Consider the following 19,024-nt stretch of genomic DNA (forward strand, 5'->3'; position numbering starts at 1 on the left):
CTCTTGCTCTGCCGCTGATCGTGGGTAGATTGTTTGATCGCTCTATGCCTTCGGCTCCATCGGTAAAATGAGAACAATAACATAATCTGTCTCATAGGATTGTTGTGATGCTTATGTGATTTAATATATGTAAAATTCATAGAATGGTGCTCAGCTCATGGTAATGCCTTGTAAGTTTTTCCTATTAGAATGGATGCTTTAGATGAATTCAAACATCATTTGTCTTTTGGACTAAATACCCTTTAAGTCTCTTAAAACCTGGCACTCTATATGGTATGGACGTTTCTCTAACGGAATAAATGGGCTACCTGGATGAGTAAACTAACTTTTTTTTTTAAAGATATTATTTTTAAGTAATCTCTACACTCTGGTATCTCGCATGCTCTACTGACTGAGCCAGCCAGGCACCCCAAGCTAACCTTTTTAATGGGAAAAAAAAGTGTCTAATAGACAACTTTGAAGAGTTATATGGGCAGGGTTGTCCAAAATGTAGGGATGGATAACTTAAAAAAATTTTTTTTAAATGTTTTTTATTTATTTCTGTGAGAGAGAGACAGCATGAGCAGAGAGAGAGGGAGACACAGAATCTGAAACAGGCTCCAGGCTCTGAGCTGTCAGCCTAGAGCCCGGTGCGGAGCTCGAACCCACAAACTGTGAGATCATGACCTGAGCCGAAGTCAGACACTTAACCAACTGAGCCACCCAAGCACCCCAGGGATGGATAACTTTTAATAAAGTAAAGCGAGGCATTAGTGGGAGAAGAGAAACATGTGGCAAAGCTTGACTATCTTATGATAATTTTTTCAGAGACTTGGAAACATTAGGGGAAAAGAAGACATAAAGTTTCTCCTGTCTTTTCTACCTATAAGAGGTAGAATTCTAGCATCCAAGGGTAAACTGTCTTTAATTTTGCAGAGAATGAACTGGAAGAGCTTTGTCGGGTTTATTATTTTTGACTTTGGACCAGATTCTTTACCTTGAAGTCTTGTCCAACCAGGATTTTGTAGGATAATACTCAGCTATGAATGGTTGTATAGGAAACTACATAGAAATGAGGGCAGGCTTTTACTATCTCTTTTCTTGATATAAATTCCCCTCTTTTTATGTTCAGGAAACATCATGCTCTATTTTCAACCCCTGTTTATGGACATTGGTGAAACTGGAGTGTGTAGAAATTTTGAGTTCATTAATGCATCCTGTGAGAAGTATGCTTCTAAGAAAGAGATCCGCTCTTGTATGCGGAAAAGCCAAACTGTGGGCCTGTCAGAAATGTGTATGTGTCAGATGCAGGCTTGCCTGGAAACTTCTAGGTTTCTTCTGGCTGAAGGTTTTCCTTCCCTTCATACTAACTAACCCATGAAACTAATGTTCTGAATAGTACTTTAACTAATTTCTGTTGGCACTCCATAGTTCCCGTCATAGTTCCCCACCCATCTCTTTGCATTTTTTTTAAACCCACATTTCCCTCTACTGATTCTTCTACATGTTCTCCTCTTTGTTTGCTTTCCTGTTCTCTGGTGTTCCCTATCTTTTCTCCTGAGGTTGCCAATCTTTTTGGCTGTTGCTTTGCCTCACTAACACTTAATATGGAAGAAGTTTCTGATTCTCATCCTAGAATAAATTATACTCATGTGCTAAAGGTATAAGTATTAGGATTCTGCTTCTGGTTTCTTTCAGTTAGCTCTTGATTAGGGTAAAATGTGGTTCAAGAAGATCTCTTCTAGTAACTCAGATTAGTTTTTATCTTTTTGATTTTCAGATCCTATCCACATTTACTAATTAGTTACCCATGTTCGTTCAATTGACAGTAGAACGAAAAAAAAAAGTACTTTTCTAAGCGTAAATTAAGTTTTGTGTGTGCTTCCCATGTTGTTCTGTATTGGAATGCAGTAGCACATTGAGAGATTGCTTTGTGGCATGAAAAGATTTTTGTTTTAGGGAGCTTGTATTTTAAGAAAACAGAATATATTCTGATGGTTGAGGACATAAGACCTTGTTATAGAAACTAGGTCAACTTTTCAATACTTTTATCAAAGCACCTACAGTTTTCATTTCTTTGCAAGTGAATTGAATCTCATTGAAACAAAGTAGCTGGTGTATATTCAGCACACTTTTAAAATAGAGTAGTCTGTTTTAAAGGAAAAATTGGTGCCAATCTGATTTGCTTCCACAGTTTCTTTGTTGGGAGTGGGGGGAGGTTCTGTAACCTCTCCGCTGTTCTGCTCTCCATTGACTGTTGTAAACCAGGGCAGAGCTGGCCATTTGAATGTCTGTCCCGCGGAAGGTCAGCCAGATCTGCAGGTTAGGCTACAGGAGGCCCCGAACTGATGGGCCTAAGATCACAATTAGGACAAAAGTATAGAAAGTTACATTAAGTGGAAATCAAAGATGTCATTAAGTGTGTTTCCTGACTTAAGTGTCATCACAGGTCTTTCAAAAAGAGAGCTCCCAACAGTAAGCAAGAATCTTTTTACCCTTTCCTATTTTTCTTTTTAAAAATTGGCTTCTTAGGTTATTTTAAGAAAACATGACAGCATTCTTTCTTTGTCCCCTCCTGCTGTCTTACTACCTTACATGACCTCTTACATACATGTAAAAATATCTATTTTGCCCCCGTTCATAAGACTCAGAAGACAATAGACGGCCCAACATATTAACTGAAAGAGTGAAATGTTGGGGTGCCTGGCTGGCTCAGTAGGTGGACCGTACAACTCTTGATCTCAGGGTTGTAGGTTTGAGCCTCATATTGGGTGTGAAGATTACTTAAAAATAGAAAAATCTTAAAGAGAAAGTGAATTGTTCTGCATATATGTATATGTCACTCTCTTGGTATAGAACTGTATTGCTATGAACTTTTTTTTGGCAGGGGAGGGGCAGGATTTCTTTATTCCAGATGTTTAGTTGTAACAATACAAGAGTATCTTTTAAATCTCCTAACAAGATATGAATAAACCTCTGTGTGCCTGTATGCTCTTGAAAAATACATAGAAAGAAAAATGAACAAAGTTAATTTCTCTAAAATTTAACTTTTTGTTTTCATTGGAAAAGTGAAACGTCTTCATTCATTTAAAAGAAATTTGAAGCCTGAATGGCTCAGTCAGTTAAGTGTCCGACTTCAACTCAGGTCATGATATTACAGTTTGAGAGTTCAACCCCCACGTTAGGCTCTCTGCTGTCAGCGTGGAGCCCACTTCAGATCCTCTGTCTCCCTCTCTCTGTCCCTCCCCTGCTCATGTGCTCTCAAAAACAAACAGTAAATTTTTTTTTTAAATTAAAAGAAATTTGAGAGCCTACTGTATGCCATGCGCTGGAATATAGCAGTACATCAGATAGACCTCACAGAGTTTACTTTCTAGTTGGAAGAGACAGATAATAAATAAGCAAGTAGATGTTTGGTATGCTAGAATGTGGTGATACTATTGCGGAAAAGATAAAGCAGAATACAGAGTGGTGAATAAGAAGTGCAGGGGTAGAGTGAGACTTTTAAATAGAAGAGAGAGTGGTCAGGGAAGTCCTCACTTAATCAGGTATGTTTGAGAGAGACCTAAAAGGTAATTAGGGTGAGGTCATGTAGATATGAATAGAATGTTCAAGGGTCCTGAGGTGGGCTGTTTCCAGTGAGCAAGAGAGATGAGGGGAGAAGTAGATTTGTTCAGAGAGGCTCAATGGGCATGTGTTGTGGGGAAGAGGGAATAATTGACTTTAGACCTCGTCATACACTGTACAATACAAAAAAAAAAGGTCTTCTCCTCACTTCAGGCTCCAGAGACAACAGCTGGTAACAACTTTTTGTGTATTCTGTGTAAAGAGTTGAGGCAATACCTGACCCAACTTCTATCTTTGCCCCATTGCAGAAGTTCCATGTGAGTATAGTCAGCATGTAATTTGCAGAGTAGCAGATTTTGCACAGGTTGATGACCCTTGTCTTGGAAAATATGATAGTAGGGCAGCTACTTAGAATAAGCTTGTATGCATTTGGGAAGTGAGATAAAAATTTCCTCCCTAGAGAAATGTATTTCTCCACCTCCTTATCTACATAGTCCATTTTCTATGAACGGGAGAAGTGACAGCCTGCATCTGGTACCGTTTCTTTTTGAGTATATTTGTGCTTTGGTTTATGACCAAATATGCCTGCCCCACTTATCTGTTGCTTTTCTGTTTGTTCATTTGATCAAAAAGCTCCTGCTTCCCCGAAGCCCTAATCATTGGGATTTCATGGCTTCAGGGACCACATTCTAGGTCACCATATTCATATTTCTGTTTTGCACATGGGAGGCGATGTTCATCCCTGATAACTGTCTCCCCTTTCCGTATGTGTGTTGAAGCATTAAGGGTTATTAAAGCATGTACCAAGCCAGTTGGCCTGGTTGACTTTGGTGGGATTGAGGAATAAGCACCAGCTATTTAGTGATTGATGTTCTAGGCAACCACATATCGGAAAGGAAAAGGATATTTGATTCCCAAGAGCACTTGGTGTCTTGAATCACATTCTTACTTTCACTCTCAAGATAATCTGGTTTAGCTAGTCTGACCTTCAGTGAAAGAATCTCTCTGTCTCCCTCTCTCTCAGTTTGGAGTTTAGCCCTGCAACTTGACCTGGCTACCCTCTGTCCTTGTCTTTAATTATACCTTTCTAGTTGTCATCCTGTTACTTAATATCATCCTTGGGAGATGACCTCAATCAGGAAACATTTATTTCCCTTCCATCCCCTTCTCCTCTGGTCAAGTAACTGTATTCTCTTGCATAGTAAATAACTCTAGGCAATCACAGATTCCCCAAAATTTGAAGTTGCTTTAAATAACTGCTTGATATGTATAACTTCAGCATTCATAGATGTTTGTAGTTGTTTTGAAACTAGGTTTTTCAATGGCATCCTTCTTTCCTAAATCTTTAGTGACACATGCTTCCTGTGGAAATATTTCTCTTTATGGTTCTTTTTAAAAACATTTTGCTACTCACTTATGCGTACTCAAACCAGAAGTTAAAGTCACTTGCTTGAATAAGTGTCAAAGATAACATTTGAATCCAGAGTTACTGATAATTTCTGTTATATTGTCAACTGGGTTAGAATTATCTGGGGTCATGAATGCTAGATTTGGGACTTTAGGCTTCTTTTGGGATGGATATGGAACCGGTCTTTGAAGATGTTGGCACAGCCCTTTGTTTCTTGGAGGAAAATTAAACTAAATCATTTTTTAAAAGTTCATTTATTTATTTTGAGTGAGAGAGAAGGATGCGGGGAGAGCATCCCAAACAGGTTCCACGCTGTCAGTGCTGAGCCCAGTGTGTACTTGATCTCACTAACAGAGCGATCCAGACCTGAGCTGAAGTCAAGAGTCGGAAGCTCAACTGACTGAGCCACCCAGGCGCCTCTTAACTAAGTTGTTTTAAAAATAATCAGTGTTGTCCAGTCTGCAATGTAAATAGGGATATCCTGTAGTGTGAGCCCAGGATTCTAAAGTATGAGATAATTTTTTATAGGTTCTGAGTCTAGAATATAGGATTTAGGACTGTGTCATTCTAGCCATTCTTATATTTAAACCCAGGCTTTCAAAGAGCCTCTATGGAGGCTTGGGATAATGATCTGAGCTGTCTGGTGAATAATAGAGCAGATCCAAATCCTGTATTTAATAACCAGTGCCCTTTCTGCTGGAGGAGTGAGGTGTCCTGGAGGGTTGTCAGTGGTAGGCTAGTGCAGTGGTCTCAACAGCTGTCAATCACTTTGAGACCTTTTTAAAAGCATAAATTCCCAGGCATTCCCTTTAGAAATTTTAAAAGCATACATTCCAGACATAAGGGATGAGAAAGTAAATTTGGGTGACTGTGGGGTTTTTTTGTATTTTTAATTAATTTTTTTTTAATTTTAAAAAATGTTTGTTATTTATTTTAGAGAGAAAGACCGAGCACAAGCAAGGGAGGGGCAGAGAGAGGGAGACACAGAATCTGAAGCACCTTCAGGCTCCAAGCGGTCAGCACAGAGCCCGGTGCATCGAAGTCAGACACTTAACTGAGCCACCCAGGCACTCCAAACAATTTTTTATTTAAAAAAAATTTTTTTTATGTTTGTTTATTTTTTGAGAGACAAAGAGTGAGCAGGGGAGGGGCATAGAGAGGGGAAGTCACAGAATCTGAAGCAGGCTTCAGGCTCTGAGCTGTCAGCACAGAGCCTGATGCAGGGCTCCAACCCATGGATGTGAGATGTGAGATCATGACCTGAGCCGAAGTCAGACGCTTAATCAACTGAGACACCCAGGTACCCTTCCAAACAATTTTTTTAAAGTTTATTTAAGTAATCTGTACACCTAACATGGGGCTTGAACTCCCACTCCTAAGATCCCAGTCGTATGCTCTGCTGACTGAGCCAGCTAGGTGCCCCAGAGATTGTATTTAAAAAAAATTTTTTTTAATATTTCTTTCTTTTTGGGAGAGCTAGCATGAGCGGGGGAGGAGCAGAGAGAGGGAACCAGAGGATCCCAAGTGGGCTCCATGCTGACAGCAAGGAGCCCAATGTGGGGCTCGAACTCATGAACTGTGAGATCATGCCCTGAGCTGAAGTCCAACACTTAACTGCCTGAACCACACAGGTGCCCCCGATCCAGAGATTGTATTAAAAAAGAAAAAACAAACTTCCCAGGTGATTCTGATCACTCAGGTTTGAGGACTATAAAACCTGAACATTTTGAGTTAAGCTCCATATCTATGTAATTTCTCAAATGGTTGGCTATTTAATTAGCATGAGAAATTGAGAAGAATAGTTCATGGTAGTGGCCTTGGTGAGAAGGTGGCTGATTTGAGGTTTTCTACCTCTGTATCTGTCCTATATTATTTTTTTTTAAATTTTTTTTAATGTTTTATTTATTTTTAGGAGAGAGAGAGAGAGAGAGAGAGAGACAGCGTGAGCAGGGGAGGGTCAGAGAGAGAGGGAGTCACAGACTCTGAAACAGGCTCCAGGCTCTGAGCTGGCAGTCAGCACAGAGCCCGACGCGGGGCTCGAACCCACGAACTGCGAGATCATGACCTAAGCGAAAGTCGGACGCTTAACCGACTAAGCCACCCAGGCGCCCCTGTCCTGTATTATTTTGTAATGACATATGTCACCGCCTGAATTTAGGGGTTATGCCAGCACTTAGCATGGTATGGAGGACTTGCCTGTTGTGAGGGAGGGAAACTTTCAGACCATTTCTCCATTTTCCCCCTCCATTTTGAAATTGTGGAACAAATTCAGAAGAGGATGTTCTCGTTGAAACTCAGCTGGACAGTTTGTTTAAAACTGCTCAGGAAGGGCCATTGTTACTTCCTGTCTGAAAAGGAAGTGCTGGCTTCCTTCCCTTCCTCCTTGGCTAGCTCTGGCCAACTTCAAATATGGGAGGGGGAGGGGCTGATCACGTTAATACTCTTGTCTGGCTACCCGTGCCTTGGGAAATCAAGTTACCATCACTGTTAAGCCGAGGAAACATAATGTTCGTTCCCTTCTTTCCCCATTGGAAGTGTGGGGACGGGTGCAGTGTAGACTCCCGTCTTCTTCCCCTTGTGTGAGAGCCCTGCCCTGGGTTTGGCTGTCGCAGTCCAGGAAACCTCCCAATCTCCCAGGCATTACTTTATGTTCAACCTTCTGCCTCCCCTGTATTCCCTGACATTTGAAAATAGATCAAGGAGTCGTAGGGAAGAAACTGAAATCCGTTTCACACTGAGGAGTAGGTTGCAGAAAGGAGAACATAATTGGGCAGAAGGGAGTGGGTGACAAAGGTTTCTTATTTTTAAATTGAGCCAAGAAAACATTCCTTCCAAGTGGGGCCAGTTGGCACTCTTCCTGCTATTTTAGTCCAGGCTTCTCCTTCCTACTGGCTAGTCAATTGTATTAAGTGTTTGATGTGAGTTTGAACTGTGGTCTCTGGGGTTGGGGGGAGGGGGAGTGGTGGAAACAGCTGGTGCCTTCATCAAGCTATCTCAATTACGCGGCTTTTCAGAGTGTTTGGGGGTGGGAAGGGTGGAGGAATTGGACGTATGTTAGCAGAGCCCCAGCAACTCCCCTGTAGTGGGATTGGATTGTCAGGCCCTCTTAATACCATGTGGGATGTTGGCTAGTTGGAATGTAGCTAAACCTTTCTCGGTCACATTCTTTCCTCTGCCTCCCCTCCCTCTAATTCTTTCAGTTTTGGGCCAGATTTGGAAAGGGATATGTGGGAAGTCAGCAAAACAGATTCATGCGCCTCCAACCATTGAGTATTCAGCTAAGTCTTGGGCTCCTCCATTGACTTTCTCTTTACCTGTTCATTATTCCTTTGGTGGGGTTTTCGAAATATGTCTGCAAACAGCCAGAGATACAATTAGAACCAGGACATTTGGTGAAGTCATGATGAATTGCAATCAGTTGCCTATATTGGTCTCCTTCCCTCCCTCACACCCTGGGGTGACTGTATTTCTGAGTCAGCACTGCTTTTCTGTCTCACCTGCTGAATTTGAGGCAGACAGCCTGCCAAGCATCCTTCTGGAGCATTAGCAATAGTACTGATAATGGGTGTGTCCAGTTCTCTGTCTGGGGTGAGTCTTTTACAACTAACTTACTTTCTTTCTCTCTTTCTCTCTTTCTATCTTTCTATCTTTCTTTCTTTCTTTCTTTCTTTCTTTCTTTCTTTCTTTCTTTCTTTCTAAGTATCCCAGAAAACTCTCCCACTAGATTATTTTTATTTTTTATTTTTATAACTACCTCACACAATACTACTTTGACCGATATGTTTGGCTTGGGCTATGATGAGGGAGAATGGGTCAAGAATACACTAACAGTTGTTACTATATTTTCAGTTATTTATTTTTTTTAAATATTTTATTCTGAGAGAGAGACAGCATGAGCAGGGGAGGGTCAGAGAGAGAGGGATACACAGAATCTGAAGCAGGTTCCAGGCTATGAGCTAGCTGTCAGCACAGAGCCCGATGTCGGGCTCAAACCCACGAACCGTGAGATCATGACCTGAGCTGAAGTTGGACGCTTAACCGACTGAGCCACCCAGGCGCCCATATATTTTCAGTTATTCTTGAGGGAAAAAGGGAGTTAGTCTGATTCAGTGTTAGGTGAGAGATCTTAAACTTTTTTGTTTGTGTTTCAGTGATAGTTTGCAGTGGCTAGGCTCTGTTGTCGAAGTTCTTTTTTTTTTTTTTTTAACTTTTAATGTTTGTTTATTTTTGAGAGAGAGAGAGACAGAGTGTGAGACAGGGAGGGTCAGAGAGAGAAGGGGAGACGCAGAATCTGAAGCTGGCTCTAGGCTCTGAGCTGTCAGCATAGAGCCTGACGTGGGGCTCAAACCCACAGACTGTGAGATCATGACCTGAGCCGAAGTCGGACGCCCAACTGACTGAGCTGCCCAGGCGCCAAGTTCTAAAACAACAGTGTTCTTAAGTACGTGCTTTGCTACCCAGCCCTAGAATGGCTGGCTCTTGTGTATATTCCTCCCTGCCTGGTTATGTCAGATTCAGATGTGGGCTAATTCCTTCTAAGTTGTGCTGTTCAGACTTAGGCTCCTTTTGTATCATATACTAATCGAAATCAGGGTGCAGCCCAGAGTACTTCTAGCAGATCCAAGGAGAAAGGAGTTTTTAGGAGAAAGGAAAGGAGGAGAAAAGATGAGGAATGATAACATGTTACTCGTTCATTGACTGGAATGTCCGCTGGTTGGAGGACTTGGTGCTGAGCCTGTGCTTTGCTTTATGGAAAAGGGAATTGAGCCCTGTGGGCAAAGGGTGTTCCTTCTTTGGGTTTCAAGAATCTCTGGCTAATAGGTTCTATCTGCATCTTTGCTTCTGGGGTTTAAGGCTAACATCCAAGGGGCTTGTACAAGATAATAGAAGAATGCATCATTTATCCCGTTCTTGGAATTAGCTGAGGACCCTTATTAGAAAGGGAGGCTTTTCCCCCCCACCTCCCTCCTGAAGAGGTTCCAAATCTACAGCCCCTGGCCCACTCTGGGGGAGCAGTGAACAGGAAAAGGTTGTGGTCTCGACCTCTTTGCCACCAGGACTATTGTGCAATACTCGGGCTACGGGCTGGGCTACGTCTTGTTCCCTGAGGAAGTGGAGAACTTTGCTCCCAGCACCTGCTGGTACTTATCCTGCCTCTTCGTAGGGTGGAGGCTGCTGCCTTTGTTTGTTCTCTGTGGGGCCTCTAGGAATCAACTTTATGTTTGTGGGGAAAAGGGCTTGAAAGACTTTGAAAACTGGAAATGGGTGATAGAGAAGGTGACAGAGATGTGTATTAAAGTAGTTCTCCAGGTGGGAATGTCCTATTGACAGAATCCAGAGCGACAATCCAATCCGATTGCCACAGTGAAGTTCTCTTTGGGATGTATCACATGTGGCTGAACTGAGTATAACAGCAGCAGTAGCTCTGACGTCCCCAGTGCAGTGCCTCCAAAGTGAAGAAGCTTGCCAAGTAGGAATCTTAAAAATCCCCTCACCCCTTTCAAACCCTTAGATCCACACACAATATCTTTCTGCGGATTCTCAAAGGCCTGAGCTTTGTCCTATGTAGTGTTGGCTTGGGGCAGGGAGGAGGGTTGTTTTCCCGAACATGATAAGGAACTGAGCAGGGCAAAGTGGGAGCTCTGACTGGTGATTGGTAGACAGGATGCCCTGGAATGCGGTTGGCCTGCAGCCCAGAATCCAGCACTTTGTATTTGTTTGTTTCTGGGAGACTGTGGTCTGGTGCTACTGTGACAGGAAGTGAGAAAGCTGGGAGTGGGGAGCGGAGAGGGGCGATGCCTTTGTGGTTCTCCTGTGAAATCTCTTTGTCCCTGGAGAGCAGCTCTGCTCCAGGCCTCTACTGAGAAGAGAGCAGCCTTTGTGCGTCTAATGGGTCTCAGGGCATCTAGCTACTCTGAGGGATGAGGGAGTGTGAATTCCGACCGAGGCCTTCTGAGTCTCAGCACTCAAGTTCTGTAAATGGCCTCCACCTCCTTGCGTTGGGGAATGTCACTGAGTTTTATGTGTGCTACTGTTATTTATAGATCTCTAAGATTTAATTAAGGGAATTCCAGAAAGGACTAGATGTTTGTTTGTGTGATGTTTATTCACCATGTTGCAGGTACTTTGGTCTGAAAGGGCCAGGGAGAAGTGGGTGCTGCTGGGGCCCAACATATTAGGTTTCATCCCTCCACTTGGCACCCCTGCTTCATACAGAGCCAGAGAAATGCACCCATTCTTTGATTTCACTATTGAGAGGTCTTGGCAATTCACTGTTTGCACATAATTAGGGAATGGTTGGTAGTTTCCTAGGATATGTTCCCCGCTCTGTCTAGACTGAAACCGCACCTGTAGCACTCTCCTCCCTCCTCCCCCGCCTTGTTTTGTGTTTTCCCTGCCCTTCATTCCAGCTGTGAAACAGGCATCTCTTCTTACTTTGTGGATTGGGTGGCTGAGTCCTTAACTTCTTGCCAGGCTGGCCAGTCCCTGAGCACACGCACAAATCGGCCTTTGATTGCTCAGGAGGACAGCTGCCCCAGAGGCAGATTGCTAACATACTGTTAGAACAATCCCTCCCCTCTGTTCTGATGCTGGCCAGCACAATCTTTCCTGCTTCTAGTTCCTTCTGTTTCCCACCCTACTCTGATCTCTGCTTTTGGTTTAGTGAGATGCCACATTAAAAATGAGAGTAAGGGTATTTGTGATTAGGTTTTCTTTCTTGAGGTGCGGATGATTTGAGAATGTGGCATGTAGCCAGATTTCTAGAGCAGCCTCTGCAGTGGAAGGATAGGTGATTACGTAAAAAGTTGTATTACTTTTTGCCCCTAGCACCTTCCCTCCTGACTTCTTGTTCCTTTATAAAATGCGACGTAAATCTGAAGTAGATCCTAAGCTGTTCTTCCTCAGAATCAAGTAAGTCTTGCTCATTAAAGTGAAGGTAAGACCCAAAAGTCTATCTGCTTTCATGCCATCTTCCCCCCAAAAAGTTTGCTTTTGGTCAGCTTCTCTGTTGGAATCAGAACCACAAGACACAGAAAGTTCAGACTCCTTTTCCTCCGTCAGGAAGAAGGAACACGAACTTGGAGCAGAACAGATGTGTGTTTCCACCACTCACTGGCTCTATGACCTTGGGCAAGATACTGAGTTCTTCTGATGTCAAGTTTACTCATTTATAAAAAGGGGCCAGTGTCACCCCAGTGGTCATTGAGAAGATTCTCTGTGATAAGGTATAGGGGGACATCGGTAATTAATAATTCACAACTTTTCTTCCCCTGTATGGTCAGATCTTCTTCTTTTAGATAGGGAAAAACCTTTCCTTCAGCTGTCTGTCCTGTAGATGAAACAGGACCTTCACACTTTCATTTCCTCATTGGCTCTGTTGCTTGTCTCAAAAGGGAGATATAGGCCAAACCTGGTGGAAGGGGTGTCTTATTGCTCTTTTGAGTGCTTTGAGGAAACAGGACTGCAAACGTGACTCAGTTGCATGCTTTCAGCTTGTCCAAGTCCCCATCAGAGGACGGGCAAAGAAATGGCGAGAATACCCTAGATAGAAAGTGAGGGGGCTTGGTGAGAAGGTGCCTCCTTAAAAAAGGAATGTGAGCTCAGACACTTGGGTGACCTCTAGAAAACCCTAAGGTTAAGCTTTTTTTCCATGTTCCCCTCCGCCCAAGCCTCTGGTAGGGAAGGGTATAAGGTGTCCTAGTTAATTTCAGGATTTGTCTTCTATGATACAGAAGTTAAACAATACCTTTCCATTTTTATTAGACTTTTTCTCCTTTCCCATTTTGTACTTGACCTCCCTCTTTTTCTCCCTTCTCCTGTGGGAAGGAGAAAGGCATTTGGCCTCTCCCCTTCCTCCAGTCTGACACCTCCTTCTGGTTTTTTTGCCCCTCCCTCTTATCTTTGTTTCCTTATCGGCCTCTCCCTAAAGCTCTGCTTTCTCCTTATAAGGCCAGGTGAGGCTCCTTTGCCAGGGTTGCATCAGGGATCCAGGTAAGTCAGTCCTGTGTCTCAGACTTTCAGGATTGAGAGAAAATTCAGTAGAGGGCCTTTGAGAGGCACGTGGGTGATGGGGGAGGAGAAGGAGGCGGCCTGGCCTGAGAGATCAGAAGGACTTGTTAGACCAGTCCTGTGTGTGTGTGTGTCATACGTGCCCCAGAGAGAAGCAGGTTTTGTCTCTTTCGTACCCTTTCAGTCCTGGGCCCCTCAGGAGCTGAGAGCCACACCCTTCCTTTTTTTCAAAGCCAGTCCAGCATTCAGCCATTTATTATGTTATGGTTTGGGGGCTTCCCAGAATACTTGGTAGAGGAAAAGAACAAGGAGAGTGTTCCCTCTGGTCTCCAAATTTAGGGTCAAGATGATGGAGGCAATTTTTTTTCTTTTACAGTAAAAACTATAGATAAGTAACTTTGGGTCAGGATTATAAGACTGAAGGGTGTTTAAGGTGTCCTGTTGACCGGTAGAGATTGCCAGCTCAACCTCCTTTTAACAAGGAGTATTTTTTTTTTTTAATGTTTTTTATTTATTTCTAGGAGAGAGAGAGAGAGAGAGAGCGTGAGCAGGGGAGGATCAGAGAGAGAGGGAGTCACAGACTCTGAAACAGGCTCCAGGCTCTGAGCTGGCAGTCAGCACAGAGCCCGACGCGGGGCTCGAACCCACGAACCGCGAGATCATGACCTGAGCGAAAGTCGGACGCTTAACCGACTAAGCCACCCGGGCGCCCCAGTATTTTAAAAAAAACAAACAAACTTAAAAACAAAATCAAACTTCTTATATTTATTTTCCTTCTTTTCTCTGAAACTCCAATGAGAAGTATCACCTGTTTCTAAGAGAAGAGTGATTTGTCAGAGACTCCCTTATTTCCTCAGAGAGATTCACCTTATTTCCTCAGAGAGATTCATGGTGGACACAGTGAGACCCACGCTTTCCCTGGGAAAGTGAAAGTCCCCGTCTGCCTTTTGGGTGCTCTTAGTGGAGAAGCTGGGCCCCACATCCAGCAGGCCCACGGGAAAGCTCAGAAACTGCTAACACCCAAGACAAGGCCATTTGCAGAATATCGGTTCTGTAAGTCTGAGAAGTAGTCAGTTGAGATGGTGAAGTGAGGAGAGTCTCCTTTAGGTCTTAATGCAAATCATGTCCAGGGACTTGGCTCAGTGTGGGAGTGAGCCTTCCCAACAAAGTGAGGAATACTGGAATTGTTCTCACTGAGTTTGGGATGGTGGAACATCAGGTGGTGGGTGGGGTGCTTAGATCTTGGACTCTGGTACAAGCACTCTTTGTGAGAAGAAGCCAGAGAGAAACTGTTGACAAAATATATTCCTTTAATTTAAAAATAAAACGGCAGTCTTCTGTTTGTATGGTTGAACAGGAATAATTGCTCTGAATTTTGGAGCAAGTGCCATTGAAGGGAAACAAATGCCTTGTAGGGGTCTAGAAGACCTACCTTTGTTGGCTTGGTATGTAGTACAGCTTGTGGTGTGACAGGTGGTGTATTTTATTGATTGGTGTTCTTCAGTACGAGGCTCCGTGTGCTGCTTAGAACCGCCATTAGAACCACCATTAGAAAGGCATACTTTTGTGACACTGGTTTTGATTTCATGATGAATAAAAAGGAAGGAAAGAGGAGAACTGGCTTTGGCATTGACTATGGAAGATACAGTTTCTTTCCTAAGAACCCCAAAGACTATTTTGTGGGGTTTAGGGTTCTCCATCTCAGGACAAATACTTTTTCCGCTTTTCTGTAAGGGCTAGCTTGCCTAATTCTGGTCATGTCTTCATTGGATATATTTATCAGAATAGCATGGATGTAGGAGTCACCCAGCCTGTAGTTTTACATATATGAACCCATTAAAGCTAAATCCTGACAAGTAATAAAAGTGAAGATGACCTGGGTTATCACTTCCCGTGCAAGCTCGTTCTCACAGCTAGTTTTTGGCAGAAACAGGACTTGAACCCCAGGTCTTTTGGCCCTAATCTGGAGTTTTATTTTGTTTTTCCCTTTGAGAGTGTGAAGAGTTCCTGTAGTTTACTGGTCTGCTGTAAAGCAGAGAGGGGAGCATGTGGAAACATGTGGTGTATTCAAAAACTGTCAATACCACCAAACTCTAGTCCTTTGTGTTAGCTATTTGTAGTAGTGTTTGTATTAGTAACCATATTAATAGCTTTCTGTGTGTCAAGTCCTTTTTCCAAGAATCTTATGTTTATTGTCTCATGTACTTCTCACAACTACCCTTACATGTATTTTGTTTCCCTCATTTTACAGAAAAGGAACCTGAGGTTTAGAGGTTAAGTGGTACTTTGCCCAAAGCACTATAGCTAAGAAACAGTGAAGCTGGGATTTGAACCTAGTCTGATTCTAAATCCTGTATTTTTAACCTTTAGAAATCATAATTCCAAATTACATTTCTATGGGACAGTAGAATAGACCATTCCAGGGACTGTGCTAGTGCGAATTTTTTTTTTTTTTTTTTTTTTTTTTTGTGTGTCCAGCTACCTGGTTGGCATGGTCTGTTTGGTCCTGCTGGGTATTTGATCCACTTTAACTTCTGGTTTGGGATTCTTGTGGAAGAGACTGAATTTGTACCATTGTCAAGGCCTTGCTGTAGACTCACAAGTCTGGCTTGTTAGAAGTAAAACCAATTGTAGTCTTAAGGGAAAGTCCAGTCTTAGGGGAATAGCAGGGCTCACTTTATGTGTGGCCTTCCCCTGTTCCTTCCCACTTTGAGAATTCCTTGATGGTCTTTTTATAGTGAGAGCCAGTGTTAACTCATTTGAAAATATTAAGAAAGGTGTTGGCCTGGACTCCCGTGGCTTTCTTGACTCTAATTGCCAAAGTCAGTTAATGGTTTGCAGACTCTGGTCTAAAGCGTAATATGTGTGTGTGTGTATGGCATGGAGAAGACTTTGCTAAAGTCTGAGTTGTGAGGCAGTGTTCTGTAGCTTGCCAGCAGCTTCATTCTCTTCCCCCACTTCTGCTTGCTTTTTCCTCCCATTGGGTTCTGTTCTCCCACCTATGTCTTATATGTAAACGTAATGAATAAGCCTTTAAGGAAAAATGGAAGCCTCCCCTTCCCCCCTTTCCTGTGATGTTTGGGCAGAAAGCTCAAGGACTGTGGGGGAGAAGGACTGGACTGTCCATCTTCTACTGGGCTTGTATTTTTTGGGCTTGACAGCATGTAGTAGAAGAAGAACACAGGCTTTAGAATGGAACAGATCTGAGTTTATATTTGGAACTTGCTATTAACCTAGACCTTGGGTAATTTCTTCACCTAGAGCCTGCTTTCTCATTTGCAGTAGAACTTACTTCCTTAGGGTTGTAAGTAATGCCAAGATAATAAACGTAAAACATTCAGTAATTGTCAGTTCTTTTCACCTTCCCTTTCTCCTCGGTAATAAACTACTAAGGCCTCAAATAAGGGGTCAAGAACTTATTATAGCAGGTCTGTAATGCTGCACCCTCTGTCCCAGAAACACTGGTCTAGGTGGGACCTCCTAGTAAATAGAGTTGGAGCAGGGGAACCAGCTCATCCACTCCTTAGAACCCAGTTACGCTCTTGATCCAGTGAGTCTCATCTACTAGCTCACAGAATAGTTTTGGGCTGAGGCATTACCATTAAGTAATATAATTGGGAGATAGAAACTAACTCCTGAAACAACATTAATACCTCACATTTGTATGATGTACATTATCTCACCTGATCCTCTTAGCAACCCTCAGTTAAACTGGGCTGGTGATGTTGGCATGTTACAGATGAGAACATGGCAGTGACTTTCTGCCATTGTAGGCTAGTGGCAGAGCCAGGACTGGGACCAGTCTTCTGAGTCCTAACCCACACAGCCTCTGCTTCTCTCTCTCTCAGACAGAAAATCTCCCCACACTATTAGGCCCAGGAATCTGACCCTCTCTTTCTGCTTAACTGTGCTGTCCTCTTCTCCAAATTAGAGCCAGGTGGCCAAGCTTTAAAGCCATGAACATGGGAAAAGATTGTGCTTCCTGGCCTAGAGCCCTGGATAGTTTTCCTACAACCTTTCTTAACTCCTTCTTTTAATCTAAAGCTGTAGGGGTAAAAAGTGGTTGTTTATGCCAGAGTGACAGTTTCTCTGCATCAGGGGGTGTTTTCACTGCATGCCCCTTAATAGTGGCGGTTTGGGCTTTTATTAGTAAAGGAGATTACAGGGCAGAGGCTGCCAGAGTGGTAACTATAGTTTGGGCCCTGTTGAAACCTAGAATTGGAAGAATCTCTCTTGCTTGGGCTGAGAGTCCTCTTGGTATGGAAGGTTCATAGGTCATCGTACATGGCGGAGAAGGGCAGTGGTTAAAACGAAGCAATAGAGAGGAAAAGGGAGCAGCTTTTTTTTTTTTTTTTTTTTTTAATGGGGATACTTTTCATTAAAGACCCTTGAGTGGCCTGTTGGGATATAGAGTGGAAACAGGAGAAGTTGGCAGTAGACGGGAAGGAAGAACAGGAGTTGATGAGTGTGACTGTGGGAGCCCAGAGCCGGGGTAGGAGGAATTTAGAGAGGGCTGCCACATTCTTGGATTTAGGCCCTGGATCCGCTGGAAGGAGCCTAGTGGTGGAGGACTAATTAGGGAGTTTATTGGGCACCTGTCTATCTGCTCCTCTGGGTGCTCTTGCTTACAGAATGCTGCGTATGCTCTAAAGCACACGGGCCCAGGGGCCCAAGCATTTGTGTTTGGTGGGGCCCTGGGGAGCGTGGGAAAGGGAACTGAAGCAAAACGCTCAGCCTAGACTAGTCTCCACATGTCTTCCCCACTACAACTGTTGCATTGGTTTCTCAATGTCTTTGTGGGCGTGCTGGGACTGGGCTTTGAGGTTTCTGCCTTAGAGGTGGGAAGGCGGGGGAAGGGCATTCCAACAGCAAAAAAAAATTTTTCCCCAATTTGGTTGCTGGGAATAGAGGGTAAGTGAGTTTTTATCTATATTATAACCTGCCCCTGGTTCTGTACAGAAGTACTCTCTGACAGGAGAATCCAGGTTTTAATGAAAACTACATCCAACGTCCAGATATTTGAAGACACAGCAAAGTCCAAAGGGCATTTGTCACATGAAGCAGTCCCGAGTCATATTTTATACATCACTCCCTTCCATCTCCAGATTGTCCTTCTCCCAGGACTTGCCCCTGTTCCTCTTATTTTTTTAATGTTTTGTGTATATATTATTTTCCTCTCATTCCCATTTTTCCTCCAAATATTTCTGCAGCTCTCTCCTTCCTGCTTCCTCCTTGCTGTGGTGGCTGGGATGCTTCTCCCATGATTTTTTGAATCTAGACTGGGCTGTTCTCTGTGTTAAGCCAATCAATTACGACCTTCTCTTAACAGGTGTGTATGGAATTATGTTTATTAAGAATAAATTTTTTAAGTGTCTTTTTTCTTTAGGGGGTTGATGAGAGGGTGGAGAAGGAGGGGAAGAGAATTTATTTTAAAACCTGCCTCTTGACATGGTATATTGTGGACTGGCCATCAAATCTCCTATAGCCAATTTGTAAGCAGGAAACCTTATTACGTCCAACGGTATGACTACAGTGCCCTTCCATTTACTGGCCAACTTGCAGTTAATGTACTAGGATAGGGGGAACTCTTCATTTTTGTATAACTATCATTTATTATATAACTAGCACACCAACCCTCTAGATACTTGGATATTACCCGGAGTTACGGAATAAGTAAAGATGCAGTTGGTTTATTTAGAGCTTTCTGTAGAATTTGCAGAATTCTAGCAATTGACTGTAAGTTAAAATATGAACTACTTCAAGGGGCAGTTTCAGAGTTTGAGCCTCACGCTCATTTTCCTACTCCCCAAGGGAGGTGAAGATCGCTGCACGGGGTGCCTTTTGACAAATGGAATTTTTGTGGGGTGTTTTGCTCACTTTGTCTCCTTTAGCCAAGGCACACGGTTTGCCTTCCAGCATTGTAGTGCTGCTTTGAAGAGTAGAAAGGCCCCTTCATAAACGTGTTCAATATGGGGGCCTTCATGTTGTTTCCTGCATTTGATAGGAAGTTTTTAGTATTTCCGTTTCTTACTGGCATTTTAAGTTAGCATATTGACTTAG

At 43.1% G+C, this 19,024-nt stretch overlaps 1 protein-coding gene across 8 annotated transcripts in view; it reads left to right on the forward strand.

Annotated features, from left to right (window-relative positions):
* Positions 1-19,024, forward strand: part of CTNND1 (catenin delta 1) — a 47,523-nt gene that overhangs the window by 5,388 nt on the left and 23,111 nt on the right. For 5 of the 8 annotated variants that reach the window (XM_039244999.1, XM_039245001.1, XM_039245002.1 and 2 more), the window contains exon 2: positions 18,175-18,293. The exons of the other annotated variants lie outside the window; for them this stretch is intronic. The gene's annotated coding sequence lies outside the window, so the exon portion shown is untranslated. The remainder of the gene's footprint in view (positions 1-18,174; positions 18,294-19,024) is intronic. 8 annotated transcript variants of the gene reach the window in all.

The sequence above is a fragment of the Hyaena hyaena genome, unplaced genomic scaffold (genome assembly GCF_003009895.1).
Source record: "Hyaena hyaena isolate Hyena2069 unplaced genomic scaffold, ASM300989v1 scaffold_252, whole genome shotgun sequence".
NCBI classification, from domain to species: Eukaryota; Metazoa; Chordata; class Mammalia; order Carnivora; family Hyaenidae; genus Hyaena; species Hyaena hyaena.